The sequence below is a fragment of the Antechinus flavipes genome, chromosome 3 (assembly GCF_016432865.1).
Source record: "Antechinus flavipes isolate AdamAnt ecotype Samford, QLD, Australia chromosome 3, AdamAnt_v2, whole genome shotgun sequence".
Taxonomy (NCBI): Eukaryota; Metazoa; Chordata; class Mammalia; order Dasyuromorphia; family Dasyuridae; genus Antechinus; species Antechinus flavipes.
Window position 1 is genome coordinate 151,510,256 of NC_067400.1, and position 27,343 is coordinate 151,537,598.

The 27,343-nt window shown below is 35.0% G+C and overlaps 1 protein-coding gene across 1 annotated transcript in view; it reads left to right on the forward strand.

The window, feature by feature from the left end:
* Positions 1-13,484: 13,484 nt before the first annotated feature.
* FARP1 (FERM, ARH/RhoGEF and pleckstrin domain protein 1) overlaps positions 13,485-27,343 on the forward strand; it is a 299,358-nt gene continuing 285,499 nt past the window's right edge. The window contains exon 1 of the mRNA XM_051984043.1: positions 13,485-13,583. The gene's annotated coding sequence lies outside the window, so the exon portion shown is untranslated. The remainder of the gene's footprint in view (positions 13,584-27,343) is intronic.

The window sequence follows — 27,343 nt, forward strand, 5'->3', positions numbered from 1 at the left end:
TTAAAATGAACATATGAAGAAGCAGCTTTCAAATGGGGTTTTGGACAGTTTTTGAAAGAAAGAATTTGTGGTATGAATTTAAGGACTTGGATCTCTTTATTAACATGAAGTTATTGTGTAGAAACATTTTAATATTACAAAGAGGCAGAAAAATTAAAATGTAAAACTTGAGAAATATGAGGGGGCATAAATACAAATCCTAGGGCTCCAAAAGAGATTGTTAGATTAAGAATCCTCCCCTGTAAAACATGATGATATGTCAACTAATTTTCATAGAACTGTAACACTAAAGAAATGAGAACTTGAATTGGATAGGTTCAACTAGAAGAGTTGTGACTTTTTGAGTAAAAGGTGAGACACAAAGACACAATGCTCTAAGTTAAGCCATTAAACTACAGGTGGGGCACACTGGACAGAAATGACAGCTGCAGCAGGAAATGAGGGACAAAAGAAGATATACCTGGCAGTTAGCCCAGAGATGTCTTCTCAGAGTGACTTCAGACTGGCTGGGTGAGGATCGACATCATTGGCCAAGAGTTCTAGGGACACATCTTACTGTGCCATCTGTAGTCGAAGGAAAATGAAGTTTTACACATGAGTTTGTTCACTCCTGCCACCTCTGTGAGGAAGGAAAAGTATGGGTAGTTATAGAACTGAGATGGTATCTTGGTGAGCTGGTACCAAGTAAACCTGAACACTATTGCTGTGAGCTTCATTCTGATTAAATAGAACAGCATCCAGGTGAGTGTATAATTGGCTGGCTGGTTTGTATAGTCCAGAGATTGTCAGTTTGATGAGTTTGACAGTTATCTGGCATAAAGAGAACTTCTATTTACATGGTAAGCTAATATTTTCTAAATGCCCTTAATCAAAAGAACTTTAAAAGTTTTATTCCAGGAGAAAGTAGAAGAGAAGAGGTTTTCCTCAATTGGAGAAATAAAAGAAGTGGATCAGTGTAATAGGTTAGGTTCATAAGACACAAGTCAATAATTATAGTAATCTATTGTTGGATAAACCCAAAGACTCCAGTTTCTGGGATAAGAACTCACCATTTGACAAAAATTGCTGGGAAAATTGGAAAATAATATGGCAGAAACTAGGCACTGACCCACATCTAACACCTTATTCCAAGATAAGGTCGAAAAGGGTTCATGATTTAGACATACGGGTGTGATACTGTAAGTAAATTAGGAGAACAAGGGATAGTATACCTTTCAGATTTGTGAAGAAGGAATTTATGGCTAAAGAAGAATTAGAGATCATTATGAAATGCAAACTGGATAATTTTGATTATATTAAATTTAAAAGATTCTGTACAATGCAGTCAAGATTAGAAAGAAAACAGAAAATTGGGGAAATTTTTTTACATCTAAGAGTTCTAATAAAGGACTCATTTCTAAAATATATAGAGAATTGACTCAAATTTATAAAAACACAAGCCATTCTTTAATTGACAAATGGCCAAAGGATATTAACATAAAATTTTCAGATGAAGAAATTTCTAGTCATATAAAAAAAAAAAAAACCTCTAAATCACTATTGATTGCAAAAATGCAAATTAAGGAAACTATGAGGTATCCACTTCATATCTTTCAGATTGCCTAAGATAACAAGAAAGGAAATTTTGGAGGGGATGTGGGAAAACTGGAACTTTAATGCTTTGTTGTATAATGATCTAACCATTCTAGAGAGCAATGTGGAATTATGCCCAAGGGGCTATAAAACCATGAATACTTTTGAACCAGCAGTGTCACTATTGAGTCTGTATCCCAAAGAGATCATAAAAGAGGGAAAAGACTCACATGTGCAAAAATGTTTATAGCAACCTTTTTTGTAGGGGCTATCAGAGAATGGCTGAATAAATTATGGTATATAAATGTAATGGTATATTATTGTTCTATAAGAAATAATCAGCGAGCTGATTTCAGAAAGGCCTGGAGAGACTTACATGAATTGATGCTAAGTGAAGTGAGTAGAACCAAGAGAACATTGTACACAGCAATAAGATTATGTGATGATCAACTCCGGTAGACTTGGCTCTTTTCAACAATGAGAAGATTCAGGTCTATTCCAACAGAATTGTGATGGATAGAGTCATCTACAGTCAGAAAGAGTATTATGGGGACTGAATGTGGATCACAATAGTATCTTTATCTCATTTTTGTTGGTTTGCTTTTTTTTTCTTTCTCTTTTCTTTTTCTTGTGTAGCATGATAAATTGGAAATATGTTTAGAACAATTGCTTGTTGAAGCTATATTGGATTACTTGCTGCCTGGGGGGGTGCGGTAAGGCAAAGGAGCAGAGAAAAATTTGGAACACAAGGTTTTGCAAGGGTGAATTGAAAAGCATCTTTGCATGCATTTTGAAAATATAAAGCTATTATTAAAATGTTTTAAATAAAAAAAGCACAGTTTCATGTAGTACCAATTTTTCTGAATGGACCAGTATCATTGAAGTCTGTGGTTAGGAGTTGTGTTTTTTAAGAACATATTTTTAATATGGAAATATATTTAGAAGAATTGTACATATTTAACCTATATGGGATTGCTTGCTGTTTTGGATGGGGAGGGGAGGAGAGAGGAGAAAAATTTGGAACATAAAATTTGCAAAAGTGAATGTTGAAAACTATCTTTGCTGTATTTGGAAAAATAAAATGTTATTTCCCCCCAAAAAAGAACATTTATCTTCTTTCTTCTTAAATTTCCTTGTGTCCTCTCTTCACCATAGCTATTAAGCAATACACTTAGAATTAGAATATGGTAGGAGAGTATGATCTGATTATACATGTACTGAAATGTACTTTACTATTTATGTATTTGCTTGAACATATTAATTTTAAGTTAAAGTTAATTTAAAATATCCATTGATTATTAATTTAATGTATTAAATAAAAGCATCATGCTGTTTCTTTTGCCTTATTAAATAAATGATAGTATTTAAGACCCCAAAGTATTATTATAGTTGAGTGGCTGATTTTGTAGGTATAAAACAGTAAGTAGAGTGTTAAGTAGGGGGAAGTATGTTTCCTTTTAATAGTGTTACTCATGGGACCCAGAGAAAGTTAGAAGGTAACTATGTTTTGGTATTCTATCTCTGGAAACAAAGTTCTATTAGATGAAAACAGGTGCGAGTAAGTAAGTCAAACCCAGAGAGCAATATGAGATCTCTTATACTTAGAGAGGGATTTTTAAATCCCACATTTTACCCCAAATCCCACCTGCAGTACATGGAGGGTGTTCCATCATGGAAAAGACTAGAGATCACCTCATTCCAAGCATTACTGTTGCATTGACTAGGATGAACGATAGAGAATATGGTGTCTTGGTTTATGTCTAATCAGAGTGTGACCTCTCCAGAAGACTCTTTGAACATCCCTTTTTGCTCATGTTACCTCTTGGGGAAAACCATTGTCTCAAAAGTTCAGACAACCTCTCTTGTTCTACTATGCTCCTACCCCAAGGTATTTTATTTTAAGCCTCAAGAATCTCCTTATGTAAGTTAAACCAATATATGCAATAAATGCAATAAAGACCTACTTCTTTACTTAATTCTGCCCCAATTGATTTTTAGTTCTATTACTACTTTTGAGGAAGGAAACATTTAAAAATGCATGATACACATGACTGGAAATATGTTTAGAAGAATTGCACATGTTTAACCTATTTGGGATTGCTTGCTATCTTGGATGGGGGAGGAGGAGAGAGGAGAAAGTTTTGTAACACAAGATTTGCAAAAGTGAATGTTGAAAACTATCTTTGCCGTATTTGGAAAAATAAAGTGGTGGAAGTGGAAATTGTCTTATTATATACTATCTTGGTTAGATCACATGTGAAATATGATGTCTCATTGTGGATGCCATATTTTAGAAAAGACAATTTTAGGCTGATGTCTTTCTTGTGAGAAAATGTCACATGAGGAACAGTTGAAGAAAATGGAGATTTTTTTTTTTTTTTACCATAGAGAAGGGTTTTGGGGATACATAATAACTGTCTTGGAGTATTTGAAAGGCTTCTATGGGGAAGGGAGCTTTTTTATGTTTGGTATCAGAGGGCAGAAGTAGAAGCAATTGGTAGAAACTATAAAAGAAACAGATTTAAGCTCATTGTAAGGAAAAAGTGTTATTGATGACTTTCTTGGCAAAGAAGAGATGGACTAAAACAGAGCTTTTTAAACTTTTTCCACTTGTGATCCCTTTCCATAAGAGAAATTTTTCTATGACCCTAGGCATATATGTACATAAAATAGTCATATAAATAAAACATTTACTGATAATAAATTTTAAAAAATTATATTAATATAATTCTTTGGTATAAATATGATTTTACCATTTATTAAAGATGAAAGCAAATTTTCATATTAATAAGATTGATGTACTTGTTTATATCTATATAAACAATTAAATGTTTGCAATATATTTGATACCTTTTAGTGTTGCCAAATTTTTCATGATCACCCCCAAACAATTTTGTGAGCTCCTATTTAAGATCCAATTTAAGAAACTTTTGGAAGTCTACATTAAGGAATGTAGATTGTATTCATCTGTTTTGCTTAACTGTATTTAGCTATTTTGAGTACTGAATTAGTGAATGGTGATTGAGATAATACACACAAAAAAGAAAATATTATTCTTTTTTCTAGTTATTACTAGAATAAGGGAAAATCAAAAAGATGTTTTAAAATGTACAGAATCATTCCTCCCCATAAAATCCAGAAGGAGATGCAAATAACCATTTTGCTACTACTTTGTTGGATTTATTATGATTTTTAAAAAAATTTGTCCTTTGTATGTTAGGATATCTGTTGACTATTGATAAAGTCATAATGAAATGAAAATTTACACTAAAAAAGTTATTTAAAAAAAGAAGTAAAACTATTCAAAAGTAAAATGAACTGCCTCTAGAACTAGTAGGTTGAGTTTTATATTTTGGAAAATGTGCTATGCTTTCATTGATCTCCAGCTGCTCCTACTGAAAAAGCCCATCTCTTTAATACCAAAATGTTTCCAGTTATGACATATGGTTTAGAAACACCACACTCTTGGGAAAATCAGAATTAAAAGGGGAAAAAAATCATGATGGTAACATTATTGCAGTTAGATGGCATAGCAGATACAGTTTCTGGATTAGCATCAGGATGACCTGAATTCAAATTAAATCCTAGATACTTATGAGCTGTGTGACTCTGGATATATTACTTAAACTCTGTCTGCCTCAGTTTTCTTATCTATAAAATGGGCATAATTATAGCACTTCTTCTAAAGGTTATTGTGAAGATCAAATGGGATAATAATTATAAAACCATCCATAATAGTAAATATATAGCATAGCAAATCTCTCTTTGAGAACTTTTGAAAGATGTGGACAAGAATCATATAGGGTAAATAATAGAATAGAAGATGTGATATGTTTGGGAGAGGCTAAACACACACCACTGAAATCATAGATCCAACACAGTATCAAAGTAATATGAAAAATGGAATTTTAAGAATTGAATGCTTGCAACAAAACTAAGATCAATGATTTGATCTTGGAGGTTTATAATTTCCTGGATTTTTAGTTCTTATGTTCTCCTTCTCCTCCAAACAGAATTTTATTTCTCTGCATTGTTGTTTATGGAGGTTTTCAAAGATACAGGATTCAAGTGTGACCAGGAGAAGTATGGTATTACTATCATCTGAAGATCAGTGTAGTTAAAGTCAGAAAAGCCAGACTCGGGTTCTCTGAAGGCTGATGAATTTCTTGGCCATAGAAATTCTCAAAAACTGCAAGGTCATAAAGGATTTATAATGCGTATCAGTGAGAAAGCCCAATCATGATATCCTTGGAATATGTAAAATATCTTCATATATTTAATGCAGATTTTGTACTAAATTTTCTGTTTTGGGTAATATGAAAAAGTCAGAAAATTAGAGGAGGCAAAAAATAAAAAAGACTGAGTAGAATGTTTTTTAAAGGTCATTGTGAATGTAAGATATATCATCATATCTTTCTATCTCAAGTAAAATGGCCTTAATAAACTTTTTCTTTAGCATCATAAATAAGGTACCAGGATTTAAGGTAATTTCAAAAAAGGAAGCATGAAAAATACTTTCCTAGCAGAAATATTAAAAATCCTCATTCTCACAACTGTGAGGTGAACTGAAAATCAATAATTTTTCATTTTTTAAAATCAGTCAGATAGATGTTATCAAACATTTATTATATCCTAGTCACTGTGCTAAGTGCTAGGGAATATAGAAATAATTGACACTTGACATCAACTTCTGTTCTAACAAGGATATATATACATATATATATATATATATATACACACACACACACACAAGCATATACAGCATAAATACAAATTAATAAAATAAATACAAAATAGTTAAATACAGGAGACTTTACTGGAGAGAGCAACACATCTGAGGAGGATCAGGAAATGCTTTATAAAAAAATTTGATTTTGAACTGACTTTTCAAGGAATGGTGGCACTCTCCCAGAATAGACATAAATAGGAAGTATATCCCAGATATTGGGACAACCTGTGCAATGGTACAGACAGAAAAGATGAAGTGTCTACCAGGTCTGTATCCCAAAGAGATTATAAAAGAGGGAAAAGGACTCATAAGTGCAAGGAATTGGAAATTGAGTAGATGCCTATCAATTGAGGAATGGCTGAATAAGTTATGGTAGACGAAAGTAATAAAATATCATTGTTTTATAAGAAATGATAAGCAGGCTGATTTCAGAAAAATCTGGAAAGAGTTACATGAACTCATGCTGAGTGAAGTGAGCAGAACCAAGAGAATATTGCATATAGTAATAACAAGATTATGTGATGATCAACTATGATGGATTTGGTTTTTCTCAACAGTGTGGTTATTTGAGACAATTCCAATAGACTTGGAATGGAAAATGCCATCATATCCAGAGACAGAATTTTAGACACTGAACATGGATTGAATATGCTTCAATTCATAGTATTTTCATCTTTGTTAGGTATTTTTTTTCTTTCTAGTAATTTTTTTTCTATTTGGTCTGATTTTTCTTGCACAACATGACAAATATGGAAAATATTTAAAAGAATTGAACATAGTTAAACTATATCAAATTGCTTGCTATTTTGGGGAGGGGAGGAAGTAAGGGAGAAAGAGAGAAAAATTTGGAACACAAAATCTTATAAAAGCAAATGTTGAAAACTATCTTTCTGTGTATTTGAAAAAAATAAAATACTATTGAGAAAAAAAGAAAGAAAGAAAAGATCCAGTGTTTTATATGATGAAGAGGCTATTTAGTTGGATTATAGGATATGGAAGGGGATATAATGTCCAATAAGATTGGAAATATAGGTTGGGGCCACCTAAGCAGAGCACTTTATATTTTATTCTAATGGGACTAGGCTTAGTAACCTAGGGGAGAGATGATGGAAGTCTCAAAGTGGAAAGAAGGGGTCAAATATGAAAGATGTAAAGATAGAAATAACTAAATTTGGCCTTGGATTGGGTAAGTGGGGTAAATGATTAGTCCATTATAAAACTGATATTAAGGAATTAGCTTACTGGAAACCTCCTTTAAGAGAAATAGAGCACTTGGAAGATGACAAAATTAAAGGGAAAGGATATAAGTTAAGATTTAGACTTGTTGAGTTTAAGATAGACATGGTAGGATCTGGATTTAAGAAAAATTAATTTGTTAGTTGTAAGCAGGTGAAAAAAGATGATTCAGGAAGAACAATTAGTCCTTTATAAAACTGATGTTATGAACTTAGGTTACTGGAAGCCTCCCTTCAAGAGAAATAGAGAAGTTGGAAGATGACAAGATTAAAGGAGAAGGATATAAGTTGTTTTAGACTTGTTGAATTTAAAATGTCTATAGAACATCCAGTGACCAAATGACAATTTGTAATGAGTTATTGCAGCTCAGAGGACTGGATATATAACTATAAAGATCATATATCATATGATCACAACACTCTACCAAGGCCATGCTAATGCTACACTGTGGCATGGAGGTAGGTCACACATAATTTTAAATGTCAGGTTTGGGACTTAACTACCTTTTAGTCTTGGGAAGAAGAAACACAACTGTTTTACTCTTGTTTCTCCATTGGGATATATGACTTTTCTAGGGAAAAACATTTTTCATGATTTTCTTCTGCAACTGATATGTTGGGATATTAAAAAATGATGTTCTGGAGAAACAAGCATTAGATTTATATTAGAAAATCTATGTTTAAGTCCCAGATCTATTTCATATTAGCAATGATTTTAGGAAGGTGTTGTTACTTCTAACTCTTAGTATTCTCATTTCCAAAGCAAGAAATATTCTGGTCTCTCTTTTCCTTCTACTAGAACTGCCTGGGAAGCCTGTTCTTTGACAAATAACCTCTTACTTTATCTTGACCAGAACCAAGTAGCCACACTATTTCCCAGACCTATTTATTCTGTCCTAAATTGCTACCTTCTTTTGCCTCTTTCCAGTTTAGCTCCCCTTTACATGTTGACCTTAATAGGGTCAACTTTAATAAAGTAAACCTTAATAAACTACCTAAAAAGAAGGTAATAGATCCCTTGTGGGCAAGAATCAAGTCACTAGTTTATCTCAGTATTCCCAGAGCTTAGCAGTGATTGGCATATAGTAAGTACTTAATAAATGCTTTTTTCGGTCATTCAGTATTATAAATCTTGGTGGATAACAAGGTTATTTTAATTAGGACCTTAAACATATCACCATAAAACAAGAATAAAAGGGGATTACTGATCTTTAGGGAAGTACACATGACACATATATAACTTTCCTCTCACAATCCTACTTCTTTTCAGAGGCAAATAGCCAGACAGGCAGACAACAAACATTTATTATGCATTTACTTTATGCCAATCATTGGACAAAATACTGGAGATACAAATACAAGTAGAACAAAAGACCCAATAAACTCAATAAACTTAAATTGAATGGGGGAAGACAAAACAAAACAAAACAAGACAAAATTGAAGGGTTGTGTGTGTGTGTGTGTGTGTGTGTGTGTGTGTGTGTGTGAGAGAGAGAGAGAGAGAGAGAGAGAGAGAGAGAGAGAGAGAAGAAGAAGAAGAAGAAGAAGAAGAAGAAGAAGAAGAAGAAGAAGAAGAAGAAGAAGAAGGAGAAGAAGGAGGAGGAGGAGGAGGAGGAAGAGGAGGAGGAAGAGAAGGAGGAGGAGAAAAACAGGAGGAAGAGGAAGAGGAGGAGGAAGGAAGGAAGGAAGGAAGGAAAGAAAGTACTTGTCCTAGGGCTTGATGTTGAAGTTTGAAATGTCAGAATTAGAAGGGGGAACGGGAATGAAGATTGTAAAGACCAGAGTCGTCCCACAAATAGAGGCCCACAGGGACTCATCATTGTGAAAAGGAGGCCAGCATGTTGGTAATGAAAGTATTTCAAGTGTCCATCAAACATGACATCTTCCCCAGACCAACTCTCCCCAGGAGAGTTCCTGAAATCAAAAGAATAAGACTATAGCTAAATTAAAAATATTTGCAATCTGATGCTCTTTTGTGACATTTTCCTGGATTTCTACTTTTCTTGTTTAGAAAAGCAAAGAAAAAGGATGACCAGCAAATCCTTCACCTTTTACCTTATTCCATTTTACTTCCCCCAAGATCTGTGCATTCTAATATTCTTCTCCAGACTTCAGATGTGAGATTGGAATGACGAGTGGTGGAAGAAAAGATTTCAGAAGGTTTGAAAAACAGAGGTTATGTATGAGGTGACTGCTTTATATCTAGAAAGGCTCTCAGATGTACATAAAGTTTTTTGACCAGCTGAGCTCAGCACTGAAAAATTTTAAGAACAATGACGATTAACTGGGGACCTAGAGGTTTCTGAATTTTTAAGCTTAGACATCTGTCTTAAATAACTGACAGAAAATGACAAGCAATTCTCATTTTTTTTCAGAACTTCTTTAGTGAAGACATAGTTATTTCCCTGTTTTCTTCCCAATTAAACTCACTGAGAGAAGAGACTGACTGTCTTTGAGTCTTTTATATGCCCAGTACTTAGGACAGTGTCCGTAGCTGACACATAATGAATGCTTGTTGAATGAAAAAAACACTGGCTCTAAACTGAGGAACTCTATTCAAATTCTATCCCTGAGATTATAGATTATAGTCAACATCTGTATTTATTATGTATATCTACCATATATACACATATATGTTCACATCTATCATATGCAATACAGTATAATATAAAACAATACAAATTATATATTATAATACAATATGCATTCAGTATAAATCTATCATAGGAAATATATATACAATCCTATCTTTGAGATTATAGCTAATCTATAATTACATGTATATTTTATAAAAGCATGTGCTTACATACATATTTGTATGGACAATATATATGTGAATATATGTATATCTATACCTACATTTTGTTGTTTTTATCTATTTATCTATCTATTGCCTTTGTAATTTTGGAAGCCTAGACCTCCTTGAGCCTTAATTTCCTCCTTTTTCAAAAAGGGGGATTTGGCTATGTAATTTTTGAAGTTTCTTCTGAAGTCTGGATCTGTGATATATGATCTTATAATTTGGTTTGTGAATTGGGAAGGATTTGAGATTTTTTTTAGCTAATAAGATTTTTTTTTGAGTATCCTGGTACTTACCTAATACCATATTTAACTCTTGATAGAAGGAACCTTTTAAAATTGTTTTCAATTTAATTAAAAATTATACAAATTTTTGGAATCCCTATAGTATTGTAGACATTCCTATTCAATCCCCAATTTTACAAATGAGAAAACTGAGGCCTTGGAAGGGTCAGGTATCTTACCCAACATCATATCAGCTAGTTAATGACAGAGATCTTTTGATTTCTAGTTTAAGTATCCTTTTCTTCACTCCTGCTAATCCCTGGAATAATTTTTAAAAACCACTCAATTAGAGAGAGAGGCTAGCCCCTGAGCTTAACCTAATGGCCCAGTCATATTGTGAGCCTCAGTTCCACTAGATTCATTGTTGAACTTCTTAGATCTACTGTTTGCTCTCTTCATTGGCATTTTCATACATGAGGAGGGTAAAAAAAAATGAGATGTAAAATGGAAAAGTCTCTTTTGGAACCATTCAATAATCTGTAAATTTTAAGCATCCCCAATAGGGAGTACTCTCCTGGACCTGCAAGTTGGCTGAAATGGTAAACATAAATACTATCCCATTTATTAAAACTTTTCTCGTTAATGGAGATGCTCTAACGGTCTAGGGTCTATAATTCTGAGTTGGAGTCACAGTCAGGATCTTAGGTCCAGTATGTCTTTGAGGTAAACACATAAAAAAAACTAAGACCTTTTAGTGGATTTGTTTTGGTTTTTTTTGCTGAGGCAATTGGGGTTAAGTGACTTGCCCAGGGTCACACAGCTAGACAGTGTCTGAGACCAGATTTGAACTCAGGTCCTCCTGACTTCAGGGCTGGTGCTCTATCCACTGCGCCACCTACCTGCCCCCCTTTTAGTGGATTTGGTGGGAAGGAGATCCGGTGGTGCCTTTTTGTTTTTCTCATTTCTATCTCTTGAAGCTCAGATTTTGAACTGTCACAAAGAACCTTTCAGATTAAAAAAAAAAAAAAATTAAGGCCAAGAAGGCTCTTATCTGTTAAGATAAGGGGAAAGATACTACCGGGATGCTAGAAGGTACCGGAGGGGCAGTAAAGTTAGCAGTCTAAAGGGTGAGTACTTAGGGCAGCATCTGCTGAAATTGTATCTCTCTTCTGTCAATCGGGCCACGCGAGCATGTCTTCCTGGTTGTTCGGATTTCACCTGATCTTTGCAAATGCTTGGGGGCAGAGTACGACAGGTTTCTAGTCAACAGTCCACTCTCACCCATGGAAAGAAAATAAACCGAGTATATGGACTTTGTCTACCTTTCAGAGGGAGAACCAAGATTTCATAGCTAGGGCGAGAGTGACGGACGGGGGATGGAAGGGGAAGAATCCAGGTGTGCCTCCCACCGGCCGAATCTTCCTTGCAGCAAAGTCCAGGAGAAGGAAGGAAGGGCCGGAATGGGTTGGAACAGCTGGGAATACTGGTTACGCCTGACCTAGGGCCCACTTAAGACTCCTCCAGCTGGGTGGGACGGGCTTTTGTGGCAGCTGATCCTTTCGGGATTAACCCCTTTGCAGCCTTTAGGTAGCAATGGCGCGAGAAGAGGCGGAGCGCGCCCGTGGAGGAAAGGGGAGGCGCGGCTGCTTTTGCAGCAAAGACAAGCTCCTGTCTCTAGGGACAGCGGAAGGGAAGGCACACTTCGGTGGGTAGCTAGGTGGGACGCTGCTTCAAATTACAAAGAAAGACTGGGAGAAATCTTAGGGTCTTGGTATACTTAATTGTTTTATTTAAACCTCTACGCGGTCTCGAGTTTTACCTGTTCATCAGCCTCGCTAGTTTTCTTTTTTTTTTAAATCAGCAAACCTGGCTCTTTCTCCTAAAAGGTATAAAGAATGGCTCAAATCTCTCCTCCCCTCTCCCATTTTCATGTACTCCTGGGTGGCGTCGCCCGGACCTTCAATTATGACAAGGAACTAGGGATGGGGAGTCCCGCGTGGAGCTTGGGAGGAAAGGGGGTTGTCTTTTCGGGGAGAGGGGAGCATTGTTTGTGCCGGGTGGGAAGGATGGGGGACGATTCCATAGTCCAGCTGCTCCGGCTTGGCGACAGCTTTCCCAGGCACCTCTTACCTTCCTTTTGGCATAACCCCCCAAGCTGTGTCCCTAGGACCCGGGGCGTGTCCTGGGGTCTCCCTGGGAGCTTGGGGCGGGGCGGGGCGGCGCCTGGGAAGCAGCCTGGCTGGAAACAGGGCCGAACGCTGGAGGGGGCTGTAGCTCTCCCTCTCCCTCTCTCTTCTCCACCGTAGCTTCCCCCTCCCCCCATCCTCTCCTTCTTTCTCTCTCCCTCCTTCGGAGGGGGCTGGCTTAGGGGCGGGGAGGTGCGGCGACCACGGCTGTGGGGCTGCTGAGTTCAGTTCCCGCTCGCCTGCCGGGTCTACCCGAGGCAAGTCAGTAGCCTGCGTCTTTGCAGCCGCTGTTCGGCCTTTTAATTTTATTTGAAGGGGTGGGGAGGGAAAAAGGGGCGGGGAAGGAAAGAGCCATAGCCACCGCCTCTAGGGCTTCTCCCGTGCAAATGGTGTTTGCCTAGGCGTCGAGCCGGACATGGCGACCCTGAGCCCGCTACCTTCCCTCTCCTCCCCTCGTCTTTCGTCCTCCTGCTCCTCCCCTTCTCCTCCTTTCCCGGGAACCCTTTAATGGCTCGGACCTCCGCCGGCCCCTGCCAGCTCTACTTGTGCGCCGGAGACGAGAGCCAGCAGTACCCGGGAGTATTAATAGAAAGCAGCCGCTGCAGCCCCAGCCCAGGAGCCGCGCGAGCAGCAGCAGCAGCAACAACAGCAGCAGCAGCAGCAGCCGCCGCCGCCGCCTCCCTCAGCAGCCCGGGGCCCGCGGCGCAGGGGAGGGGGAGGAAGAGGAGGAGAAGGAGCGGGGAGAGCAGCGGGAACCCGAGCCCCGGACGCTGGAGTGCAGCGGTAGCTCTAGCCCCAGCCCCAGCTCCAGTCCGGCTCCAGCTCCAGTCCCGAGACGTAAGAGCTGTTTTGGGGAACAATGAAGAGTGGGGAGGAGGTGTGGAGGGGGGAGCGGCTGGGAGGCCAGGTCGGAGGAAGTGGAGGGCATCGGACTTGTCCTCGATGAGGGGAGGCAGGCATGGGTGTGGGGAGAGCGAGGGCAACTGCCGCTGCAGCAACTTGTAGAAGTCGCTTGGCTACGGGGAAAGCTGGGTGGTGGTGGTGAAGGGCTGAGGAGGAGATCGGACCTTGAGCGGCCCCTGGAAGTGGGGTGTGGGGGTATGGGACAGGTGAGGATGGCTTCGCTTTGGTCCGAGATAGGGTAGTGGTGGGTGGGGCTTTTTGGAAGCCGGAGGTTCTGGGCTGAGCTGGTGGACACGGCTGTAACCTAACAATAGTAGGGGACTTCGGTTGCCCTGTTGGATTCCGGGGGCATCGCAAGCATGGGAGGACACTTTTCCTTTGCTCTCCTTTAACCCTACGTCAGAGGAATATCAGGGACTCTGATTCTCCAGCCCCTTTCCTTCTTAATCGAACTATCCCGGCCCCATCCCCCCTCTTTGGTGACAGCGTTGAGAAGCTTCTTCTGGACACTTGTGTAAATCTCAGTCCCTAGAGTTGAGTATCAGGCCGATGGCTGTTAAATCTGGTTATGTATACTGTGAAATGTCCGAAGCTTGTTCAGATCTCCTCACAAAGTTACACTGCAATCCTTAGACCTGGTTGACAAAGACAAATCTGGTCAGAGCACAAATTGGATTTCGTCCATCTTTCCCTTTCCTCCTTCATATTCTCCTCAACTTCCACGTGTGACAAACTTCTGTCTTGGGGTGAGAAATGTGATGCACATTTTAAAAATTCTTTGGAATATGATTTTAAAAACCCTAAGTTCTGGAAACTTTAAATGTGTGATGCAGCTTGGTACTGAGTGTGCGTCTGTTTATTTTTAAATCAAAGGATAAATTCCTCTTAATGAGTCTGAAGTGCGTTTATAGCTATAATGCCAAATGGATAACTCACTGCTTCCTGCTGGTTTGGGGAATCTGTTCAGTGTCCCTTGGATTGAGCCTTACAAAGGAATGAGTTCCTTGTAGCCCCTTGGGCTTGTTTAATGTGAGGACTTGGAGGGAAAAAAATCTTGATTTTCATCTGGAACAGCTTAGCAATACACATAAAAGCAGAGTGGCCAACTTGCTTTTTTTTTCCTTTTTAATCCTGTTCTGTGGTAAAAATCACATTGAATTCACAGTTATTTGTTTAGCAGACTGGTCAGGAGAGAATGGACCTTTCTTCGGTGACTCTTGTAATGCAATGTGTTTTACAGCGCCTTTCTCTAGCTTTTAGCCCTTATATAGCACGTGTATTCCATTCCTTATGAACCTAGCTAGGATCTCGATAGATTCCTTGAACAAACTATACACTGCATAGTCTTAAATCCACACTGCTATGCAGTTTTCGGAAAAATTGAATGTGGTCTAGTTGAGTTATCCCATCCTTACATTGTTTCACTTGGTCATTTTATTTACTTGGCTTTTCCCATCCTAAATGAAAAGGGTTTTGAAGATTGGATTTAAAATTGGCTTCATTGTTAGGATGAGGCAAAGAAAGCTCATTGGAGTTCTGGTTGCCTCGAACCCGCCCTCCCACTCTTGCTGGGGTGAGATCCAATTTGGTGCATTGTCTTTTTCCACCCCTTTGGAGGTGTGGGAGGACCCATCTACCTTCTGGCTATTTGTATATGGGGAAATAAAAACAAACAAAAATGTACCTGTTAGATATATATACAAGGTGATGGAAATTCAGGCCAAATTTAATTATTCTGTATTCTTGCAACATATATCAATAACAAGAATTTGGTTTTGGAATTAGTTCAGCCATAATGAAATTGGCAGCTTGATGGAACCATGAAGAAATGTAATCTAGTCCTGACATATACTAGCTCTATTATCCAGGGCAATTCTATTAAGAGTATTATGTAGTAAAACTTGCGTGAATAGAACATTTGAACTTCCTTATACAAGGGAATGAAATCACAAGAAAAATCCCCCTCTCCCCCCAGGTAAAAGAAAGAAATGTAATTTTAAAAATAATATCTGACAATATGGTTATTCAAAGTTTAGAATTCTACATTCATATTTGCTCTTCCCAGCAATCATGTGAGGTAAATACTACATATGTCATCAATCTCATTTTACATATGAGGAAATTGAGGCTCAGGGAGGTTAAGTGATTTACTCATGATCATATAGTTAGTATCAGAACTATATTTCAAACCACCAGAAAACCTTAATCATCTGTTTTTTTATACTAGTGGAATAGCTAGGAGTTATTTAGTTTATGGATAACCTAAACTAACTTAAGCCTCACTACTATGAGAGGGATATGGAGGTAAAATGCAGCTCTGAAAATAGAATTAACTAGTCTCTAAACTCTTCATGTATACTCAGAAAATCTGTAACTTCTTTTGCTTAGTACAGAATGGAAACAATCTAAGATTACGATGTAAATTTTTCACATGTGATTTCTAGTCCCTGAAAGATTTGAACCTGAGATTTTAGAGATTTCACTTTTAAGTGGAAATATTAGCATCCAAGGTAACTGAAGACTGTGTTGCACAGTTTGATTTTATAGTCTCTTTCCTTATATATCCTCTTTCTTAAAGGACCCTAGAAATTGGAAGCCATTAGGTCATATTAGAATATTAATGCTATTCTGCCAGTATTCCATTGGCTATATTTTAACTAACCTTGTTCATTTTTCTTGATTGGCTATACAAATTACATCATGGTACTACTGAGACTATAAACTGCACAAGTACTGTTCACCAAAAATAATGTCTAATATATTTATCTAATTACTTATTGAATATTAAACAACACATTATAGAAATTTGTACTTAGCAATCTTAGTGCTTTGACTATATAATTCACTGGAAAATAAGCAATCTGACAATATGATTTTGAATAATTAACAATAAGATTCTATTTCTGAAGTAAAGAATTCAAAGAAAGTAAATTTATTCAACATGTTGAAAGTTCTAGAAAAGTTGCTTTTTTCAATTTTTCCAGAGAATGAGGGAAATTGCTTTAAGTAAAGATTCTCACCTAACTTTTTGGTAAGGTGGTGATTAAGTTCTTTAATATATTTGCAAACATCCCTGTTTATGCAATGTGTTTTGTAGTGATGATGTTTGTTATTCTTGTGGACTGAGGCTGTTGCTGCAAATGACTCAGTTATTTTTGCCCCTGGGCACATAGTTAATCTGTCTCTTGGTTGGCCATGAACTGTGGGGACTGTCTGTGTTTGTGGATTCTTTGTCTTCTATTCATGTTAGTTATATGCTGGTTTTGTTCAAATTGGGGCCATCCCATCTCTGATTACTGAATTCCAAGTTGTTCTCTTTTATTTCCTTTGCTTACACCAGTCCCTGATTGTGCTGCTCTGCAAAAATCTTAGCATTTCTTCTGTCCCTGTTGCTAACAGTGCTTAAACTATCATATAGGTATTATATTGTTACTCATTCCAAATGCGCAATTTAAGGTAAAATTAACTAGCAAACAACCTGGTTATCAAAGACCTTGAAAAAGTAAAGTTTAAAAAAATTAACTTTTCTTTTTTCTTTTGAAACTAATTATTAACAAACATGAATAGATTGGAATACAAAGAATAAAAAAAGATTGGATATGAAACATTTATTTTACACATATTTATTTTCTTTCCTTTTCAGTTCCCTCACTTGAATAAAAAGGGAAAAATATCTCCCCCCCCCCATCACCAATATGCAAAACAAATTCCCACATTGATCTTGTTTAAAAATGGATGTTTCATTCTGAATTAAAAATTCAGTTATTTCTTTGGGAAGAGGTGAATAGCACATTCATACTTAGTCTTCTGGAATTGTGGTTTATCATTGTAATTACCTGAGTACTGAAGTTTTTATTACTGCTGCTTTGCATCATAAGGTTGGATAAATAAATTTTGAAGCCACTTCTTGCTAAATACAGATTTTTATTTTTATTCAGTTCCACAAAAAAATGTTTAATTGATTTTAAAGGGGAGAAAGTTATTTATCTGAGGTGAGGTTTTTTTTGGTTGTTTGTTTGTTTTTTGGTTTTGGTTACTGTGTTTCTTTGTGCCATTTAGAATCACAGCATCCTGGAAATACTAAAACTAAAAGCTTTAGTTGAGACATTGAAAAAAAAATTCGGATCTGGAGAATTTGATTGTGTACAATGAGTCTGATAAGACTAACAACAATGTGACTCTTAGTATCAGTGTTCATTACTGCCAGTGATTTTCAACTCTGACCTGTAACTTCCTTTCTATTAAAATACTGAATAAAGATTGCCAGGTATGGCAGAAGATTTGCAGATTGAATTCACGTGGGAAGTAAATGAGTTCACTGAATTTAATTTCATATGTAAAATTTTCACATGTGACCACAAGTTTTCAAGAGGGATACTATAATTAATCTGGGTTGCATTTAGCTTCTAAACATCTTGGATGTTTCATTATTATATTAGAGCCATTACAACTGATCTCTTCTGAATTTACTTTATACAATGTTTTCTTCTAGTCTGATGGATTTTTAAAAATTATGTCACAACAATGGAAAAATCCATTTTTAAGATGGTCTTTTTGGTTTGATTAGATGTTGAGCATGATTTTAAAGTATTTAAAAACTAGCATTTTCTTTTTTTTAAAAGGAAGTTTAATATTAGTGTTGACAAATTCCTACTATTTTGGGTAGTTGGAAATCAGATTTTTAATTGCTTAGCTTGATTTACTTTGAATTTTTTCTATTAATACTCCTAAAAAAGCATATAAAATAAAATTTTACCTTTAGATGCCAATTTTTTCCCTCTTCATCCTAAAATTGAAAAATAAAATATTTGTACATATGGTTTTACTTTGTATTTTTATGAAATATTAAATATTATGAAAATAATTTCCAATGATCAAATTAAAAGTAATATTACACCTTTAACACAGAAGATGATTGTTCCATGTAGCATGTTGCACACAGAAGTCTACTCATTAGTGAGATCCTACTTTTACTGCTGAATGATCTGCTTTATTAAAAGCCTATACAAAAGTAGTCCTTGATACTACTCCTAGGGAAGGTGGTCGATCAGATTGAGCTAGTTATATTGGAGCTAGTAAAGGTCAATTAACTTATTCATCTCTAAAAATATAAAATATCAGTTATTTTGTTCTATGAATCATGAAAAGTATTTAGGAATTTAAGGTCAGGCCACATTACATTTAAGCACAATTGTTATTTGCTTGATCACAACATATGGGAATTTTGCTATTGCATCAATAAAATGAGCTATAAAATGAAAATATTATATGCTTGTCTTAAAAATACTAGATATATGAGCTTACAATTGCAATCAAACAAACAGATGGTCTGAAGGCAAAAATAAAAAGTTGTTCTTCAGAGTACAGAACAAGTTTGAGGAAGAAAAGGAAGAAATTTTCTATTTGATTTAATAGATAACCTTAGTTATAGTACTTTATAAATGTTAGCCTCTCAACAACTTTGGGAGATAGGTGCTATTATTATTCCCATTTTAAAGATGAGGAAATTAGATGATTTGCCCAGTAATACAACTAATTAATATCTGGCTGGATTAGATTTTTGATCTTCCTGGTTCATTCAAGGTTCAGTGCTCAATTCTCTATGCTAACTACAGAGATGATGCCCCACAAGTAATGTTACTTCTGAAATAAGATAAACATGACCTTATTAGAAGTATCATATCTCTATGAATCTAATAAATGTTATATTAATATTATATGATAGTTTAGAAGAAGATATAGATATTTCTGTCAAAAGAGTGGAATTTTGTATAAGATGGGATTGTTTTTAACTTATTTAAGAAGCTTTAAACTCTCATCTTTGCTATTCTGTTATAAGAATGAACTTAAATTGTATTGACTTATATTTCTCTAATTTTATTAGTGATTTAGAATATTTTTATATGATTGCTTATGATTTCTTTCTTTTCTTTTTTAAACTGCTTGTTATCAATTGGTGAATGACTCTTATTCTTACACATTTTTTTCTCTCCTCTTCTCTCACAACTGATTTCCCTGGGTTTCCTTTTAAGTACCACCTAAAATCTCATCTTTAAAGGAAGCCTTCCCCAATCTCTTCTTAATTCCAGTATTTTCTCTCTGATAATTATTTCTATTTATCCTGTATGTAGCTGGCTTTGTATATATTTGTTATATGTTGTCTTCCCCACTAAATTATAATGACTATCTTTTGCCTCTTTTTCTCCCAGTACTTAGCACAGTACCTGGCATAATAAGCACTTACTAAATGTTTATTGACTTATTCTTATATCTTGGAAATGAGGTAATTTACAGAGAAAACTACTTTTCTGAGCTTATTACTTTCTAATTTTGAGTGCTTTAATTCTGTTTGTATGAAAACTTTTAAATTTTATATAATCAGAATTGTTCTTTTTATTTTTGATGAATCCTCTCTATTCCCTGTTTTTTCATAAACTGTTCTGTTATCCATAAACATAAAAGATAATTTCTTCCTTATCCTTCTATTGTTAATGCTATGGCTGTTTATATCTAAGTCATGTATCCATTTGAAATTTAGCTTGATATATAGTGTAAAGTATTGATATAAACCTAATATCTGTCAAATTATTTTTGTTTTCTCAACAGTTCTTGTTAAATATCAAGTCCTTACCTGGGACTCTTTGAATTTATCAAACTAAAAGCAATTAGGTTGGTTTATGTCTTTATATAGTATACCTAACTTGTTTCACTAATCGATTTCTCTATTTTTTAAACCAGTACCAAATCAATCTGTCCATTACATTCTTTTCTGAATATATCTCTCCTTCCTCTGCTACCCAGAAAGGTATCACTTTTCGTAAAGATTACAAATGAAAAAAATCATTTTAGCAAAACCAATCAATAGGGCATTTCTCACATCAAATTCCAATCCTGGATTATTTCTTTATTTTCTGCCACTTCATAATTAACATTATGCTGAATGAAGCTTATAAGAAGTGATGTAAATGTCTTGACTGAGGCTACAACAGAGGTAAATGGATCCTCATTGCCATGAGGTAATTCTTTTACTCTTCCATAATTGATTCTCTATCTCATTCACCATAATAGCTGTTTAAACCTTATCTTCTCTTCAAAAAATTCCCATGGTATCCCCTTGCTATTTATTATTGGGTAGTAGAGAAATATAAAAATTCTGCAAGGGTGTAGAGTTGGAGGTGCTTTTCCCACCTTTAATATAAAGGTTAGTGTCTTTTGCACACCACCAGTGTAGCTGAAAACATTGACTAATAAGCCTGAATCTAGAAATGATGAATACTATAGTTGCTGTGGAGGAGTAAGCGCAGCTAAGCAAGGGAATGTTTTGGAAGTTAAGTAAGCATCAGAGAAGTAGTTCAGTAGATGGACTAGTTTGGTTGTTTTGTTAGTCAAGGACATTATGGGTCAGCACAGCTTAGCACTGGGTGCATTTATTAAACTGAAAAACTACATCTCTCAAAAGACTTTAATTTAAATTTACATTATGCAGTTGTGAGTTGTCCTGGCCACGTATACTTCCCACATATATGTCTAACTGCCCTGGATGTGTATGTAATCACTCTGTGGATATGCTGCATTATGGGGGAGTGGGGAAGTATAACTATAGAAAATTATATAGATTTGTATTTGCTTTATATTTTTAGCAAGTGTTTCATTGAAGTTTGAGTATTAGTGGCTGTTATATTCATGAGAAATAAATTAATAAAGTGTTTGGAAGCATAGTGTTGATGGGAACTCAACCACAAGGGCTATTCCTTAAATTCCTAAATTCCCTAAATATTAGAATAAAAGCTAAGTGATTACCACTCTGGGGCACCAATCCAAAATTCTGGTATGGGTTAAAAGGGTAAGTGAGCAAGTCCTAACCTAGGAAATGAGATGGACCAAAGAAAATTGAAAAATTGGTGGTACACAAGGGCAAATTTTTATATCCATGTCCCTGCTACCAAAGGAAGGTTTTTCCTTATGTTCTACATGTTATGGCAGCTATTCTATCTCACTCCCTCTCAGCCCCTTGACTTACTGGTACTCCCACTGTACCAGTTACTTTGCCTGAAATTTAACAGATTGCTGCTTAATATCCTGGAAAGATTTCTAGTTGGCTCAGATCATCAAACCTGATGATTATCTACCTGAACTCATTCCTCAGTGATTATTGAACTCTCACTGCATCATACTCTTTCCCCTTCCCAGTGATTCTGAACTCCTGTCTTCTGTCCCTCACTGATTTCTCCTTTCTTTTCTACCCCCTATGAACTCCTCTAAAAGCTACCTATTTCTTTGGCTGTATTCTTTGGAATGTCTGCTTCACAAGTAACAAATTTGTTCTCATTTTAAACCTTTTCTGTTTTCTTTCATCTTCCTATTCTCATTGAGACTTGGCTCTCTCCTGATGTCATTAGCTTTCCTGGCTATCCTTTCAAATACTGACCATGATTTCACTCATATTCTCTGACTCACTGGTCAAGGTGAGAAGTTAAAATACTTCTTACTTCCCATTGTTACCTGCAGGTTTCCAAAATTTAGATAGCAAATATGGATTGAATGAAATTCAAAGTAATTACTCTTACTAAATTACTCAAGTAATTACTCAAAGTAAGAGTAATTGCTTTGAGTTCATTTAAACTATATTTAATACCAAAACAAGATTCTGGTAGTAGTTATCAAACACCCTTCAGGAACCTCTCCTATCTTCTTTTTTTAATTTAAAAACATTTTTTATTACAGCTTCTTATTTTCAAAATATGTGCATGAATAATTTTTCAACATTGATCCTTGCAAAACCTTGTGTTCCAAATTTTTCCTTCTCTTCCCCATACCTCCTTCCCTAGATAGTAAGTAATCCAATATATGTTAAACATGTTAAAATATATGTTAAATCCAATATGTGTATATATATTTATAATTATCATCCTACGCAAGAAAAATCAGATTAAAAAGGGAAAATGAGAGAAAACAAAATGCAACCAAACAAAAAAAGAGTGAAAATGCTTTGTTGTGATGCACACTCAGTATCATTGTCCTCTCTCTGGGTATAGATGGCTCTCTTTATCACAAGATCATTGGAACTGGCCTCAGTCATCTCATTATTAAAAAGAGCTACATCATCAGAATTGATCTTTTTGTAATTTTGTTGTTGCTATGTACAATGATCTCCTGGTTCTCTCATTTCATTTAGCATATATATGTATGTATATATATAAAACCAATTTTTTCAAATATTTCCCAATTAAATGTTGATTTTTTTAATTAACATTTTGAATTTCCAATTCTGTTTTTTCCTCTTAGACCTTTCCACCTTGAGAAGGTAAACAATTTGCTATCAGTTATGTGTGTGACATCATTCAAAACACATTGGCATACTTAATATGTTACAGAAGAAAATCCAAAGAAACAAAAAAAAATGCAAGAAAAAGTATGTTTCAATCTTCATTTTGAGTTCATTAACTTTCTCTCTAAAGGTATTTAGTATTTTTCAACATGAGTCCTTTGATTCCAGATAATTCCATTTTATTGTTGAAAATAACTTAAGTCATTTACATTTGATTATCATATGACAGTGCTGTTACTGTGTACAGTGTTCTGGTTCTGTGCATTTCTCCTTGGATCAGTTCACAAAGCCTTCCAAGGGTTTTCTGAAATCATTTTGATTGTGCTTTCCTTCTTTAACCCAGTTCTGATAAGAATACAGTTTTAGTACTACTAGCTCTCTATCTCTTGCCCTCCACTGAACTGGTTCTTTCACATCTTGTTTTTATGCAGTGATTGCTCCATTTTACCTCTTCCTATCCAATTTTATTTTTTAGGATCATCCATCACATTCAGCTCAATCTCAAATCTTCTATCTATATATGCTTTTTCAAATTACTCTAAGAATGATAACATTCTTTTTTTTTTTTTGAATGATAACATTCTTAAAGAGTTACAAATAATGTTTTCCCACATGAGAAGCAAACAGTTGGACCTTATTAAATCTCTTATAATTGATCTTTATATTTACCTTATATTTCTTCTGATTCTTATAAGTCATATTTTCCATTCAGTTTTGATCTGTTCCTCAAGAATACCTGGAAATCCTCCAATTCATTAAATACCTAACATCCCCCACATTGCCCCTTGCAGAATTACATTCAGTTTTGTTGGGCAAATTATTCTTGGTTGCAGACCCAACTCCTCTCTTGCTCTTTGGAATATGTTGTTCCAAGCCCTTCAGTTTTTTAATCTTGTTAAATAATAATTGTTAAATCTTGTGTTATCTTGATTGTATTTCCATGGTATTTAAATTGTTTGTTTCTAGTTGTGATATTTTCTTCTTTGACCTGGGAGCTTCAAAATTTAGCAATGATGTTTCTGTGAGTTTTCATCTTATGATCTCTTTCAGGTGGTTATCTTTGGATTTTTTTTTTTTTCAATTTATATTTAACCCTCTAATTCTCAAACTTCAGGGCAATTTTCCTTAGTGATTTCTTGAAGTATAATATCTAGATTGTTTTTGATCATAATTTTCTGATAGTCTGATTCTTAAATTGTCTCTCCTAGATTTGTTTTCAGGTAAGTTGTTTTTCCAATGAAATGTTTCATATTATCTTCTATTTTTTCATTCTTTTGATTTTATTTTATTATTTCTTGGTATCTTATAAAGTTTTTAGCTTCCACATTTCCAGTTCTCATTTTTAAGGAATTATTTTCTTCCTTAAATTTTTGAATCTCTTTCAAATTGCTTGGCTTTCCTCTCATAATTTTCTTGAATTATTCTCCCTCCCTCCTTATCAGCTTTTTAAATTTGTTTTCAAAATCTTTTTTTAAACTCTTCCAAGAATTCCTTTGGAGCTTGTGATCATTTAACATTTTTCTTTGAAGTAGAAGTAGCTGTTCTGAGTTTGTACCTTGTTCTTGTTTTTTCTTAGAGAGTTCATTGATGACGCGTTCAGTTTCTTTTTTCTAAAATGGGATTAAGTGCAATTTATATTTTTATGAATACTCATCCTCTTTACTTAGATCATCAGATTTATTGATGTATAGTTGGGCAAAATAGCTTCTAATTATTGTTTTGATTGCCTCTTCATTGATGGTGAATTTACTCTTTTCATTTTGATAGTGGTAATTTGGTTTTCTTTCATTTTTCTAATCAAATTAATTAAAGGTTTATCTATTGTTTTTCCCCTATAAAACCAGGTCTTTGTTTTTATTTATTAATGCAATAGTTTTCTTTCAGTCTTATTCATCTATCCTTTGTTTTCAGAATTTCTAATTTGGTAATTTATTGGAGAATTTTAATTTGTTCATTTTCTACCTTTTTTAATTGCATGCTTTTTTTTTTTTTTTACTTATATAAACATTTAGAGACCTTTGGCTGCATCCTATAAGTTTGATATATTATTTAATTATTGTCATTCTGTTGACCCATTCATTCTTTAGGATTAGACTGTTGAGTTGAACTTCTTTTCTGCTTGTGACCACAGCCAGTCAGGATCCTGTCCCTCTGCTGTCACACTCTCCAGCATGTATTTCATCTTTCTTATGCACATCCATATCCTAAGATCATGGTCAATGTACCTAGGTCTCAACTCCAGGAAATATTTTATCCTAATTTTTTCTTTGATTTCTAAAAAACAGTAGCAATTGGATGGTAAGGGGAGCTCATTTGATAAATGAATTTTAAATAATTTGGATTAACTAGTACTACTAGATCTCTATGGTGCCTTTTAGCTCTAAAATTCTATAGTTCAATGATTCAGCTCTTTGTTTTAAGTCACAAAAAGCCAACTCAATGATCCCAGCAGGAAGTATACATACATATATATATATATATATATATATATATAATATCTTGTAAATATTTATCTCAGAAGAAAAGTCTTTAAACTTTAGAACTATTTTAAAAATGCACATGCCATATGTGAGAATGAATACATAAACATAGTGTTGATTGAACTATAAAAACTTTTAAAAAGAATTAGTTGGGTAAAATATGCACTATCTTAACCATGGAAAAACAACAAACAAAATCTGGTGAAAAGCTGGTATCAGCATGTCTTTGAGGATTAGTTCTAGTAACAGATATATTCATTTGCATGTTCTCTGAAGTTTTTTTTTTTTGTTTGTTTTGTAGTAAGGTGACAAGAGCTTTGCATTGGTACTCATGCAATTTGAGTTCTTGTTTCTGCTCAGCTAACTAGCTGTGTGACCTTGGGAAAAATTATCTCCCTTCTCTGATCTTCAATTTCCTTATCAGTTAAATAAATGGATTGGGTTAGGAAATCTCTTAGGTGCCTTTCAAGTCTAAAGTTCTGTCAATCTGTGCCAAAATGTATGTTTCCATTTTTTAAAGAGCAAATTTAGTTATGTCAAGTGACACAAAACTCAAGATCTGCACCTGTTTCTCACTTTCTCATTTCTAATAGAACAAGAAAATAATAATGTGTTTTTCGAGACACATTTTAGGTCTAGGAGATTAAGTGACAGCTTGATAAGTTAGCCCTGTTTACAGAGTGGAAATGAGATTATTACTGTGTAATCTGGGCTTTTGTTTTTACTGTTTGAGAAATAACACAACATACAAAATCTTCAAAATGAACTTGTCTTTTAGGCTACTAAAGTGAGTTATTTTCTATATTGATCGATATTTGAAATAATATAATTCCTATTGTGAGTGTGACTGAAATAAATGCTGTTGATAGTATAAAAGGAGGCTACCCTCCTTTCTTGGTTTTAAGAATAATATTATATTTTTCTTTCTCTTGATAATTGCTGAGTTCTGCTGGTCTAGCTTTGCATGTGAACAGTGCCAAGGAAAGGATTTTAAATGGGAGTGGATAAAGGTGGGATGTTCACTGAACATATCCTAGTGGGCATCCTCAACTCTGGAACATTTTTTAATTGATGTTTTCTGTTATTTACATCACCATAGTATCCGATTCATTCTTCCTTTTCCTCCTGAGAGGCATTCCTTATGTATGACAATAACTGATCAACTGATATGGGTAACTGATTAATACATTGAGAAAGTTGAAAAAATCCATGCAGTGTATAATAATTGTGGACTTCCAATCTTTACAAAGATGTTGGTTAGGGATGTTCTCACATATCTCTTGAATTCTGCCCAATCTTTATAATTTTTTATACTTTTGATTATTTTGGTATGTAGTGCTTTCCATTTCCATTTCCATTTTTTGATTACCGTGTGTTTTGCTTTCTTATCTCTTTTTACATCACTGTGCCTCAATTCATATAGATCTTTTCATAGTTCTCTGTATTCATAACATATATCATACAACACAGTAGTATTCTTACATTCATGTACCACAATTTGTTTAGCTATTCCCATTTAATAAGCATCTAATTTATTTTCAATTCTTAACTATCACAAAAAGTTTTGCTACAAATATTTTGGAGTATCTGGGGACTTTTCTTATCAGTGACTTCTTTGGGGTATAAATCAGATTCTCTGGTTCAAAGTATATGTGTGGTTTTAATTACTTTATTTGCATCATTCCAAGTTGCTGTTCAAAATGGTTATACCAGCAGAGTATTAGTGTGCCTGCCTTCCACAACCCCTTCAATATTGACTATTGTTTTTTTTTTTTTTTTTTTTTTTAACATTTTTTGCTAATTTGCAACAACCTGTGTCATTTTCCCAAGCTTCTCTGAGTATACTCTGGCTAACACCAAGAGTAGAATAGAAGAAATAGGTTATT